General features: G+C 36.1%; 2 pseudogenes; both read left to right on the top strand.

Moving 5' to 3' along the window:
- LOC102283221 (UDP-glucuronosyltransferase 2A1-like) overlaps positions 1 to 14,612 on the top strand; it is a 39,616-nt pseudogene that overhangs the window by 18,794 nt on the left and 6,210 nt on the right.
- Positions 2,845 to 13,431, top strand: LOC106701151 (UDP-glucuronosyltransferase 2C1-like; annotated as a pseudogene).

Below are 14,612 nucleotides of genomic sequence, written 5' to 3'. Positions count from 1 at the left end.
GCATATTTTATGCCAGTGTCATACTGTTCTGATTATTATTGCATTGTGACATAATTTGAACAAGAAGTATAATGCCTCCAGCTTTGTTCTTCTTTCTCAGGATTGCTTCAACAATTCAGGGTGTTCTGTGGCCTAATCAAATATTCAGATTTTTTTCTATTTGTTTAAACATGCTTTGTAATTAGTATATTAATTGCATTGAAAAAAGTCACCTTGGATTAGCATGGACATTTTGACAATATTAATTCTACCCATCCATGAGTATATATATATATATATATATGGATATATAATTAATATAAAAAGTTTTTATATTTATAAAAAGAATTAATATAAAAAGTAACATAAAAAGTTACAGTTATATATATATATAACTGTAACTTTTATGTTTCTTCTATTTATTTCAAAAAAAAGTCTACAGTGTTCAGAACTTTCACTACCTTGGTAAATTTATTTTCAAATACTTTACTGCTTTTGTTTTTATTTTGAATAGGGTTGTTTCCTTTCATCATTTTTAAGATGTTTTGCTGTTGGTGTATAGAAATGCAACTTATTTTTGTATGGTGATTTTTATCCTAAAAATACTCTGAATCCATTAGTTGCTTCTAACAGTTTTTTGGTGGAGTCTTTGAATTTCTTATATATAAGATCATATCATCTGAAAAGGAAGAAAATTTTACTTCTTCCTTTCCAATTTGGATATCTTTTATTTCTTTCTCTTGCATGATTGTTCTGGCTAGGACATTTATTATTCTATTGAGTAGCACACATGCATTATTTCTGATGGAATTTCAGAGGAAAAACTTCCAGCCTTTCATCATTTTGTATGATGCTAGCTGTAGGCCTGTCATGCTCAGTCACTTCAGTTGTGTACGATTCTTTGCAACCCCATGGACTATAGCTCCCCAGGTACCTCTCTCCATGGGGTTTTTTCAAGCAAGGATACTAGAGTGGATTGCTATGCCTCCTCCAGGGGATCTTCCCAAAAACCCAGGGATCAAAACTGCATCTCTGTGTTTCCTGCATTGGAGATGGAGTCTTTACCACCGAGCTGTAAGGGAAGCCCAGGTTGGTCATAGATGGACTTTATTATGTTGATCATGTTGTTTTTAATATCCAGTTCGTTAAGCATTTTTATCATGAAGAGTTGTGATATTTTCCAAATTTGTTCACATATATTAAGATGAGCTTTTAATTTTGTTTTTCATTCTCTTAATGACGAGTACCACATTATTGATTTATGTATGTTGACCCATCCTTGAAACCCATAGATAAATTCTATTTGATCATGGAGTATGATCCAATTTTTGTGCTGTTGAATTTTATTTGCTAATTTTACATCTACATTCACCAAAGATGAATTTTGTACTCAGATTTTATTTGTCTGACAAAATGTTGATTTCTCTTTTATTTCTGAAGGACATCATTTTCATGTAAAATTATTGGGGTTATAGCGCTTCTTCTTTCAGAACTTTGAATGTATGAACCAACTCTGTCTTGGCCTGGACTTTTTTCTAAAAAAGTCAGTAATATCCCTGTGTATGCATGCTATAAAACTTCAGTCATGTCCGAATCTGTATGACGCTATGGACCATAGCCCTCAAGACTCCTCTGTCCATGTGATTCTCCAGGAAAGTATCCTGAAATGGGTTGTCATGCCCTCCCTCAGGGGATTGTTCTGACCTAGGGATCAAACCCATGTCTCTTATGTCTTCTACACTGACAGGAGGCTTCTTTACCAATAGTGCCACCTGGGAAGCCTGAATATTCCTATAGGGTTTCCTTTGTATGAAATGAGGTGTTTTATTTCTTCACAGTTCTTTCATAATTTTATCTCGTGATAATTACTGAATTATATTTTCATTATTAGCCAATTATTCTTAAGATGATACTATTATCATCACATACTCTTATTGATTATCCACTTGAAGAAAGTTAACTTTTTAAGCAAAAAAGTTATAGATGAAGTTATTGCCCTAAATATCACTGAATCCATTTTTACACCAGATCATGGCTTCCACGTGTAAAATCCAAGCCAAAAAAAAAAAAAAAAAGGAATTCTACATTATAAGAAATATCTTCAAACAGAAAGTAAAGGAAATAGAAGCAGATACCCTGGAATGAAGGATAAAATTACAAAGATACCTTTATGACATACCTTTTCCACTGTGAGATATCTCTTCACAACATAATGTGAATCAGACCTAGAATCTGAACTTTATATCTACAGCTATAGTAAAAAGATATATTTATCTTTTTTCATAAAGATATATGTGATTTAGTGAAAATAGCACTTTATTTAACATCAAAATATTTATTTGAAAGTGTCTTTGCCTTAACACCTCTTAAAGTGAGCATATTCTTTCCTTATGGCAGTAAGTGATATTCTCTTTTCTATGTAGAATATCTAGCATAATTATCATTAAGAGAAATGCCAAAGAGATTTTTACAATTCTGATCAAATGAACATTTAAATAAAGCCAGAGAAAAAGATCCCAGACATCCAGCTTTAATTAAATATGCATACCTGATGATGAATTTTCTTAACGTTATTTAAAAGTTATTATGGGTTTATGTTTAACTTTAAGCCCTTTCTTTTGATATTCTCTGAAACTTATAAACTCTTCTTCTGAGTTTTTTTTTTTCTCTTATTTATTTTTTATTGACTTTAATCAACATTTTTCCAATCAGTAACAGCTGCATTTCATTTTAGTCTTTATTGCAAAGTACACAATTCAAAGTTCAGCCCAACCTACTATAAACATTGGGAGGGTTAAGAAACTTTGAATTGTGAATTTCACACACTTGGCTTAAGCCCAAATTTAGTTTGAGCAAGAATTAGTCATGAAGACTGTGAAAGACTTCTGTGTCCTTTTAACGCTGATTCTATGTCTCTTTGACCCTGGAAGGCTTCCCTCCTAACTCAGTTGGTAAAGAATCCACCTGCAATGCAGGAGACCCTGGTTCAATTCCTGAGTTAGGAAGATCTGCTGGATCAGGGAAAGGCTATGCACTCCAGTATTCTTGGGCTTCCTTTGTGGCTCAGCTCATAAAGAATCTGCCCGCAATGCGGGAGACTTGGGTTTGATCCCTGAGTTGGGAAGATCCCCTGGAGAAGGGAAAGGCTACCCACTCTAGTATTCTGGCTTGGAGAATTCCATGGACTGTATATTCCATGGGATTGCAAAGAATCAGATATGATTGAGCAACTTTCACTTTTCACTTTGACTCTGGAAGGATGGGGAAAGTACTGGAAGGCCTGAGAATTTTAGTTGATTGGATTAAAAGTTATTCTGGTAGAACTCCACCTTCCTGGACAGGAGATACCCTTTCTTGTACCTTCACCAAGCCTTCTGATGGATCATACCAAGATTCCTTTTAATGTAGAGACTATCCAACGGCCAGTAACTAAACAAACTCTCATGGAAGAGCTCAATACTGATCTCTATGCAGTTTCTTTTGAACTGCCCAAACTCTCACTGTGGGACTTGAAAAAAATGCAAGTAAACCTGAAAAACTGATGAATACTTTATTAGCAAAAGCCAACAGATTATGTGATAGTGCTATCACAAATAGGAGTTACCTAACAGGCTACAGGCAGCTAAGTTTGATATCTGTATTGCTGATCCTTTAAATTTTTGTGGGGAGTTGGTGGCTGAGCTCCTCAACATTCCCTATATATAAATCTTTCCGGGTTTCCTTTGGGAATGTCACTGAGCAATTGTGTTCTGGACTTCTATGCCATTTTCATATGTTCCTGTAAGTGCATCAAGACTGACAGACAACATAACTTTCATACAGAGACTGGTGAATTGGTTATTGTATACAATGAGTGATATGACTTATTCATATTATGTATTTCCACAATGGGATGAGTATTACAGCAAGGTTTTAGGCAAAAGAAATTTGCATGTAAGAATGATTCTTATTTCATATGTATAGTGTAAATATTTATCTGATTGTATGAAAATTTAGAAAAGATTTTTAAGTGAAATCTCACATGGTCATTGCTAAATTGTTTTGACTGAAGAAAATACAATGTTTATCTTTTTGTGTTTGTTTTATATGATTGAGTACTGAACACATATCAGAGAAGGAATATTCTCTCTATTTATGAGTAAAACCTGCTTGATGCTTTTAAATTAAAAAAAAAAAAATCTGGAAAAACCCAAACCTTACAGTGTGCTTACTTTCTATAACCTTGGTTTACTTCTTTCTTGTTTACATCTCTTTTTTTACAGCCTGCTTTCTTTCTGATTAATCTTTTTCTCAGGCTTTTTTTTTTTTTTTTGCATCCTATCTAGACTTGGTTGGCTGGTTGTAGGGATTGACGTGTGGTGAGCATGAAACTAAAAAATAAATATATCTTGTTTTCATCTGTTCTTGTCTTAGAAAAGGGAAAAGAAAATTACGATTTTTCTGTAAAGGACTATGTTTATAAACTTTTAATCTAATTGCATTTTTTCTTATTCCTCCTGCTCCTGTTTGGTTGCTCAGTCGTGTCTGACTCTTTGCAAACCCATGGACTGTAGCTTACCAGGCTCCTCTGCCCATGGGATTCTCCAGGCAAGAATACTGGAGTGGGTTGCCATGCCCTCCTCCAGGGGATCTTCCCAAACCAGGGATTGAACCCAGGCCTCCCACATTGTAGGCAGATTCTTCACTGTCTGAGCCACCAGGGAAGCCCCTTTTTCTTGTTGGCAGTGTTCTATTCATAATTGCATTAGAGGTCCACTAGTGAGATGTAACCCTGAGTACATTTTTTTTTTCTCTATTTTAGCACATCTGTTTACCCTTTTGTTTTTCCTTTTGCATAATTGATCTTTTATATATAATTGTATTAAGGATGATTTTGCCTAAAATATCTTTGAGGAAGCAGTTCCCTGTTTATATTCAGTTTGATGTTTTAAAGATATATTTAACATGAAACACTGCATTAATTTCAGGTGTCAGTGAAAAATTAATCAATAGCCAGTATACAAAATAGATTGAAAATCTTAAGTCAAATTTAGGATTATAACCCAGAAGATGTCTTTCAGAAAGCACTGAGGAAATTTCTGCCCATTAGAAGTAAAAAACATATTTGTATAGGTTTTTGATATAAAGGGTTATACATCATAGGGTTATACATCAGAGTAATATTGACAGTTCACATAGGCCAACAAGGCAAGTGGTGTGTCACTGCGGCCCTGACTCTGTGCCACCCTATAGACAGCAGCCCACCAGGCTCCTCTGTCCCTGGGATTCTCCAGGCAAGAACACTGGAGTGGGTTTCCATTTCCTTCTCCAATGCATGAAAGTGAAAAGTGAAAGTGAAGTCGCTCAGTCGTGTTCGACTCCTAGCGACCCCATGGACTGCAGCCCACCAGGCTCCTCGGTCCATGGGATTTTCCAGGCAAGAGTACTGGAGTGGGGTGCCATTGCCTTCTCCAAAAGGATTAAGGAAGGAGTATTATCTCCTGAGGCATTAACTTTCTGGCAGCAGGAGGAAGTTTTTTGTTTCATTTTTTTTTGTGAGTAGGCATTTCTGTATCTTCTAAGGGGGATCTAGTTAATGTATAATGCAGATAAACTGAAGGAGGGGATGGAGTATTATCACAAATAACAGAGTAAATTTTGTATTAAATTTTTCTTGTCCTGCCTTAAAATCATTTTCCTTTATCACAAATATATGATATAATGATTTTATATGTGTGCTATTGTGAAATGAAGGCTTCCCAGCTGGCTCAGTGATAAAGAATTAGCCTGCAATGGAAAAGACATGGGTTCAGTCCCTGGGTTGGGAAAGTCCCCTGGAGAAGGAAATGACAACCCACTCCAGTATTCTTGCCTGGGAAATCCCATGAACAGAGGAGACTGACAGGCTACAGTCCAAGGGGTCACAAAAGAGTTGGACACAACCTAGCAGCTAAACTACAACACTCACTTCAATATTCTTGCCTGGAGAATCACATGGACAGAGGAGCCTGGCAGGCTATCGTCCATGGGTCGTACAGAGTTGGACGTGACTGAAGTGGCTTAGGATGCAAACAACAACATTGTGAAATGAACACCACAAGAACTCTAGTTAACACTCATCATTGCACAAAGTTACAATCAACACATTTTTTGCCAATGAAAAATAAGTTTATTCCTGTGGCATAAAAATCTTGGAAAACATTTTCTGCATCCTGCTGGTTGTGGAAGCATTTTTCCTGCAAAAAGTCATGGAGATGCTTGAAGAAATGGTAGTCAGTTGGCAAGAGGTCAGATGAATATGCCAAATGAAGCAAAACCTTGTAGCCCAATTGGTTCAACTTTTAAAGCATTGGTTGTGCAACATGTGGTTAGGCATTGTTGTGAAGAAAAATTGGGCCCTTTCTGTTGACCAATGCTGGCTGCAAGTGTTGCAGTTTTCAGTGCTTCTCATTGATTTTCTGAGCATACTTCTCAGATATAATGGTTTCACCAGGATTCAGAAAGCTGTAGTGGATCAGATGGGCAGCAGACCACTAAACAGTGACCAGGACTCATTTTTGGTGCAAGTTTGGCTTTGGAAACTGCCTTGGAGCTTCTTCTCAGTCCAGCCACTGAGCTGGTCATTGCTGGTTATTGTATAAAATTCACTTTTTGTTGCGTGTCACAATTTAATACAGAAATCGTTCTTTTTTTGCTGCATAGAATAAAAGAAGATGACATTTTAAAATGATTGTTTTGACTTGCAGTCAGCTCACAATAAGGCACCCACTTATTGAGCTTTTCAACCTTTACAATTTGCTTCAAATGCAGAACAACTGTAGAATGGTCGATGTAGAATTCTTAGGCAACTTCTTGTGTAGTGGTAAGACGATCAGCTTCATGGTCCTCTCTGTTGGTCATTATCAACTTCTGAAGGTCAGTTACTGTGCTGCTCATCTTCAAGGCTCTAGCCTCCTTTGCAAAACTTCTTGAACCTCCTCTACACTGTACGTTCATTAGTAGTTCCTGGGCCAAATGCATTGTTGATGTTGTGAGTTGTCTCCATTGCTTTATGAGCTATTTTGAACTCAAATAAGAAAATCACTAGAATTTGCTTTTTGTCTAACATTATTTCCATTGTCTAAAATATACATAAAATGGAAATGTGCAGTAATAATTCATTAGCGTGGTCGGGCAAAAAAAAAATAAAATAAAATAAATAAAAATAAATAGCAGTAATAATTCATTAGCACAAAATAAAGCAAGAAATACATATTAAAATGATGTATATCATAACCACATTTATTTAAGAATGTATTCCAATATCAAATGGCAAAGGTCAACAATGCAAGACTGAAATTATTTTTCCACCAACCTAATATCTCACTGTGGTTTTAATTTGCATTTCCCTGATTAGCAATGGTGAACATCTTTTTATGTACTTGTTAGCCACTTGAATATCTTCTTTGGAAAAAAATTCTATATTCAGATCCTTTGCTAATTTTATAAAATTGATTTTTTGTACTGAATTGTATTTGAGTTCCTTAGACATTTTGGATCATAACCCTGAATCAGATATAGGGTTTACAAGTATTATCTCTCATCTATGAGTCGCCTTCTCATTTTGTGGATCATTTCTTTTTCTATGCATGGTCTTTTTTGTTTGAATTAGTCCCCCTTGTTTATTTTTTAATTTTGTTGCTTATGCTTATGGTGTTAATTTAAAAAAAATCATTGTCAGGATCCGTATTAAGAAAATTTCTACCATGTTTTCTTCTAGGAAATTTATGGTTTCAGGTCATACATCAAAGTCTTTAACCCATTCCCAGTTAATTTTTGTAGTGAAATAAGATTGGGGTCTATTTTTATTCTTTTGCATGAGAATATTCATTTCTTCAGGAAGAATTATTTAAAAGACTATCTTTTTCCATTGAGTGTTTTTGGCTCCATTGTGAAATATTAGTTGACCATATATACATGAGTTTATTTCTGGGATTCTGATTGTGTTCTGTTGGTTCATGTGTCTGTTTTTATACCTGTACCATATGACCTTGATTACTATAGTTTTATACTATTACTTGAAATCAGAAAGTGTGATGCCTGTGGGTTACTCTTTTTTCTCAGGATTGCTTTGTCTATTGGGGTCTTTTTCAATTTCATATGAATTTCAACATTGTTTTATTTATTGATTTTTTGACAAAAGTGTCTCTAATAATATATCATTACAAAAAAAAAAAAAACCTCATTTCTCAAAAATTAAAATTTTCCTTGATAGTTGCAATGTCTTGTTTTATAGCCATTTCCCTTTTCCATTTTTTGAGTATCTGTTCTAAATTTCCTGTAAGGAATTATTTCTTCAACAACTCACAAACCACATGAAAGCTTTTAATGAAGTATGCTGCCAAGGAATATGAAATAAGTTCAAAAGGCATATGACCTTATCAAGGTTGACTTGTTGCACTGAGACATTTTCCTGAAATTTTGTGGCAGAAATAGGTGCTGTTTCTCTAGTCTTTACCCTAAAAAATGTGGAGGAAAACTGCTGCATACATTGCTCACTCATGTTTAGAGTCCAAGATACAAGAGGCAAAACTGAAAACAGATAACTTAAAATCTCATCCTAGTGACATTTTCTGAGCCATGGACCAACCAGTGACTGATCTGTACCTGGATCTAAATTCTTTATTTCTGGTTCCAGCAGTTTAGTACTCAGTTTTGGAACCTCTTTTATAGTGAAGCATTAATAATGAGATATGATTCTAATTCTCTCCTAGCTCTTTCTCTCTATTCTCCCCTAAAATATTCTTTGAGAAATATATTATTAATGTGAGAAAGAAGAATAAAGTCTTGTAAAATAGAAGGAAAACATTTATTTTACTCTCATAAATTTAAAAATGCTATTAGATATAGATTGGCATTTAGGATCAGTTTAGAATCTTCATTATATAATGTATTCTAAGTATATCTTTCAAATTTAAAGATATAAATTATAATTTATATAATATTAAAATATGTGCCAATATGTTCTAATAATTGAGGAAGAAACAAGTAAGATGACGTCTGGTTCAAAAAATATTTTGAGGAACTATAAACATCTTGGAGAAAAAAGAGTGAAAAGATAATATTATTAGGGTATATACAAAAATAGTCAATGTCTAATAGGGCAATAAATCATAATTTAAGGGATGATTTTTTTTCTACCAGACAGAAATATGCAAGTTAACATTTTAACTTCACAGTGTCTAAACACAAAAATCTGCATGAAATCAATAATAAATACAAAATAAAACATAGGTGCACTTTTCTATAGATGTAAAATATCTTTCAATCATTCATTCTTCAACAAATGTCCCAGCATAGTATCAAAAGTGGCATGTGCTTTTGGAAATGGGGGAAATGTATTTCCAAATTTGAAATATTTTCTCACAATTTGTTTATCCAGATCAATTATATCAATAATAGACATAGTTTTTAGTTTTCCTACTATATTGTCTTCATTTCAATAAGATGCTTGAAGCACAGTGGATTACTAAGGAGTAGAGATTTAACAACAACAAAAAAAAAGGATCTTGATATGAAATAAAGCAAATCAATGACATGATCCCACCATTCTAATCCTAGGTCTATAACCAAGAAAAATGAACCCATTTTCCCACACGAAACACACACATGAATGCTCATAGCTGCCTTATTCTTAGTAGCCAAATAAGAAAACAACCCAAGGCTTTATCAACTGATGAGTGGATGAAAAAAAATGCACAATATCCTTGCAAAAATAGTATTCAGGAACAAAAAGTAATGAAATATTGATATATCTGGCCGCACTATGGACCTTGAAAATGTTATGCTAAGTGAAAGCGGCACAAAAGATCACATAGTGTATGCTTTCATTTATATTAAGTGAAACAAGGTTTTTCTGAAATAGGAAAAGAGAGAGAGAAAGTAGAATAGTGGTTATCAGGGGCTGGGAAGAGGAAGAAATGGGGAATGGCCATCAATGGATACAGGATTTCTTTGGGGAGTAATGAAATTTTCTAAAATGTAATGCTGGTGATGATTTCATGGTGTTATAAATACACAAAAAGCTATATAGCTGTTTAGATAAAAGGAATAATTGCATGATATTTAAATTATATCCTAATAAAACCCTCATAGGCTTAAGGGCATGGAAGTAAAACATTTCACAAAGAGAATAAATTATACCCTTGGCTGACACCAGTAAGGCTCCAAAACGCAATATATACTGAGTCTGAAATTGGATTTTGAATTTTGACATTACCAGAATCAGATCACTAAACTACAGAGTTTTGCTTATGATCTCTTATGTATATAGATTTTCTTGACAGATCAAAATCCTCACATTTTCTAATTAAAACTTTAGCACACTTGGAACACCAAGGAAAATATTCAAAAAGCCTTATGGTGAGAAATCAGAGAGCTACAGTTTCCTCCTCTCAGTGACACAGAATGCATATATCAAAAAGACACCAACTCTGAGTAAGGTTCCTTACACCTCAGTAGTTACGCAGAATTCAGAAATGAAGCTCAGGCTCCAAACTAAGGAAAGTGATTTAATTCAATCACTTACTTGCATTCTTATTCTGTGAATATTCACTTGCTTTCCACTTTGTTTGGAAGGGAACTCTTCTGTACTGCTTGTCGGCAAATATGTCAAAAGAGCAAATATTTAGCCACCAGATTATGATGCAATGCTCTATTTTCACAAAAGGGGACAAAGCCTTAGGAAACAGAAACTTTCATTGTGTATAAAATGAACAAATCATTTTAAAATTTTTATTGTAAGATTTCCTTTCTGGATAGGATGTAATTAGTTGTGGCAGCACACTCCCAAACACCAGGAAAGAAAAAAAAAAAAAGAGTCAATTACAAAAGTCATTATTAAAGCTTTCAGAGGCTTTTGGAGTGATGAGGATGAGATAAATTGGAATTCCAGAAGAGAAGGAGACTCTAGCATAGTGGGCTGAGGATCACTGGCTGAGTTTCTTGTTCATTGCTAGAAGCACGTGCTGATTCTGAGCATGGAGTGGGGCTTGGGTTTAGCTCAAATAGAAAGCAGCGGCTTTTGGTTTGTTCCATGCTTAAATCAGTGTTTGTTTCTTCATAATCTCAGTGTTGTGCACTCTTGGTGGGGGAAGAACTATTGATTTTTCATGAGTTGCCTGAAACTAATATTGGTTCTTTAACGACTTTACTCAGAAAATTTGATGGCAATACATGTATCACTTATCATATCAGATTCTTTTCCCTCTATCATCTTACATTTTTGTTCAGGAAAACCTACCACATTATGTGAGATTATGGGAAAAAGCTGAAATGTGGTTGATTTGAACAGAATTTTGAATTTCCATACCCTTACTTAACCTAACATTGAATTTGTTGGAGGACTGCAATACAAGTCTGCAAAGCCCCTGCCTAAGGTAATTAACCATGCTTCTTTTTATTTCTCTGAGTATTTACCTCCTGGAATGATTTCCAGCTTATTATTTTAGTATTTGACACTCAAACTGAAAACCTGGGCACAGGAATTAATGGGAATTATCCCCCTTAGATTGCTATGCTATCAGAAGTATTTAATACATTATTGTGGTAATCATTCGTGATGCTCAACAAATATGCCAGATATTTGACAACAATAATGCCCTTAGTCCTTGAGTTTAGCACAATTGTGCAAAACTCTCTGACCAATAAAAATGAGCTGAAGTGGCATCTATCACTTCCAGGTCCAACACATAATTGTTAGGTCCAGATACTCCAGGGGCTTCCCCAGTGGCTCAGTGGTAAAGAATCTGCCAACAATGCAGGGGCTACAGGAGACTTGGGTTCGATTCCTGGGTTGGGAAGATCTCCTGGAGGAGGGTATGGCAACCCACTCCAGTGTTCTTGCCTGGAGAATCCAATGGCAGGCTACAGTCCATAGGGTCGCAAAGAATCAGACACGACTGAAGCGACTTAGCTCACCACATACTCCAGAGTTCTCTTTTCCTTTGTGATGTCAACAGGATGTGTCTCAACATGGCTACTCTGTCGACCTGTTGTTGTTCAGTTGCTAAGTCCTGTCAATCTCTTTGCAACCCTGTGGAATGCACCATGCCAAGCTCCTCAAACTATTTCCCAGAGTTTGCTCGAATTGCTGTCCATTGAGTTGATGATGCTATTTACCAACTCATCGTCTTCCAGCCCCTGCTCCTCCAACCTTTCCAAGCATCAGGCTCTTTTCCAATGAATCAGCTCTTTCCATCAAGTGGCCAATGTATTGGAGCTTTAGCTTCACCATCACTCCTTCCAATGAACTTTCAGGATTGATTTCCTTTAGGATTGACTGGTTTAATCTCCTTGCAGTCCAAGAGGCTCCCAAGTCTTCTGCAACATGACAGTCCAAAAGCATCTGTGCTTCAGTGCTCATTCTTATTTGAAGTTCCCTCAAGAATCTGCCTGCAATGCAGGAGACCCAGGTTTGATTCCTGGGTCAGGAAGTCCCATGGAGAAGGAAATGGCAACCCACTTCAGTGTTCTTGCCTAGAGAATTCCATGGACAGAGGAGCCTGGCAGGCTACAGTCCATGGGGTCACAAAAATTGGACACACCTTAGCGACTAAACTATCCTTCTTTATGGTCCAACTCTTATATTCATGTATATCTAGTGGAAAAACCATAGCTTTATGTATAAGGACCTTTGTCAGCAAAGTGATGTCTTTGGTTTTTAATACGCTGTCTAGGTTTATCATAGTTTTCCTTCCAGTGAGCACACATCTTTTAATTTCTTGGCTGCAGTCACCATCCTCAGTGATTTTTGGAGCGCAGGAAAATAAAGTCTGTCACTGCTTCTATTTTTCCCCCCTTTTTATTTGCCATAAAGTGTTGGGACTGGATGCCATGATCTTAATTGTTTGAATGTTGAGTTTCAAACTTCCTTTTCTACTCTACTTGGTCACCCTCATCAAGAGGCTCTTTAGTTCATTTTCACTTTCTTCAATTAGAGTGGCTGCTATTGTTGTTCAGTCACTAAGTCATGTCTGATTCTTTGCAACCCCATAGACTGCAGCATGCCAGGCTCCTCTGTCCTCCACTATCTCCCAGAGTTTCCTCAGATTCATGTCCATTGAGTCAGTGATGCTATCTAACCAACTCATTCTTTGCTTCCCTTTCTCCTTTAGCTTTCAATCTTTCCCAGCATCAGAGTCTTTTCCAGTGAGTTGGCTCTTCCCATCAGGTGCTAAAGTATTGGGGCTTCAGTGACAATAAGCAGCCTTGTCATGCTCCTTTACCAATTTGGAACCAGTCAGTTGTTCCATAACTGTTTCTAACTGTTGCTTCTTGACCCTCATACAGGTTTCTCAGGAGATGGATAAGGTGGTCTGTTATTCCCATTTCTTTAAGAATGTTCCACATTTTATTGTCATCCACACAGTTAAAGGTTTTAACATAGTAGATGAAGCAGGAGTAGTTTTTCTGGAACTCCCTGGCTATCTCTAGAATCCAAGGAATGTTGGCAATGTGATCTCTGGTTCCTCTGCCTCTTCAAAAGCCAACTGGTACAACTGGAGGTTCTCAGTTCACTTATTGCTGAAGCCTAGCTTGAAGGACTTTGAGCATAATGAATGAATACAGTTGTAAGCTCTATAGTAATTATATTGCTACTTTGTTTCTAACTGTGTTTGTGGTAGCTCACACAAAGAGAAAAGCATAAACAATGTAGACTCAATTGAAACTTAGACAACAGAAAAAATGTGAATACCTCAAATGTATGCCTTTATACTGACTGTGACTAGACTGAAAAATGAAAGATAATCTTATTAGCATCCAAAGGCTAATACAAAGTGCAGCACCAGAACTATTTAACTTAAAGTAGAAATCAAAAGTTCTTCATTTGGAGCATTGTGGAGAGAGTGTCAGAATGGAATAATGTGTACTGAATATACTCATTGGCTCTACAAAAAACAAGCTTATCTTAGAAATTTGCCTCTGCCAATTACTGCTCTGTAGTCTTGGACAAATTACTCAACTTTTCTGAGATAGCTTTCTCTTCTGCAAATATATACATATCTCTGAAGATTATAATATATCTAACTTAAATGATAGCATATTAAAAAGCAGAGACATTACTTTGCCAACAAAGGTCCATCTAGTCAAGGCTATGGTTTTTCCAGTGGTCATGTATGGATGTGAGAGTTGGACTGTTAAGAAAGCTGAGCGCCGAAGAATTGATGCTTTTGAACTGTGGTGTTGGAGAAGACTCATGAAAGTCCCTTGGACTGCAAGGAGATCCAACCAGTCCATTCTAAAGGAGATCAGCCCTGGGATTTCTTTGGAAGGAATGATGCTAAAGCTGAAACTCCAGTACTTTGGCCACTTCATGCGAAGAGTTGACTCATTGGCAAAGACTCTGATGCTGGGAGGGATTGAGGGCAGGAGGAGAAGGGGACGACAGAGGATGAGATGGCTGGATGGCATCACTGACTCGATGGATGTGAGTTTGAGTGAACTCTGGGAGATGGTAATGGACAGGGAGGCCTGGCGTGCTGCAATTCATGGGGTCACAAAAAGTCAGACACGACTGAGCGGCTGAACTGAACTGAACCCAAGAATCCTCAAATTGATTAACTTTTGAAAAATTTGTCCAAATTTAAAGGTTTCTTTCAATTTACAGTTATTAC

Source organism: Bos mutus, chromosome 6 (assembly GCF_027580195.1).
Source record: "Bos mutus isolate GX-2022 chromosome 6, NWIPB_WYAK_1.1, whole genome shotgun sequence".
Lineage (NCBI taxonomy): Eukaryota > Metazoa > Chordata > Mammalia > Artiodactyla > Bovidae > Bos > Bos mutus.
This window is presented reverse-complemented; position numbering and strand designations above follow the sequence as displayed.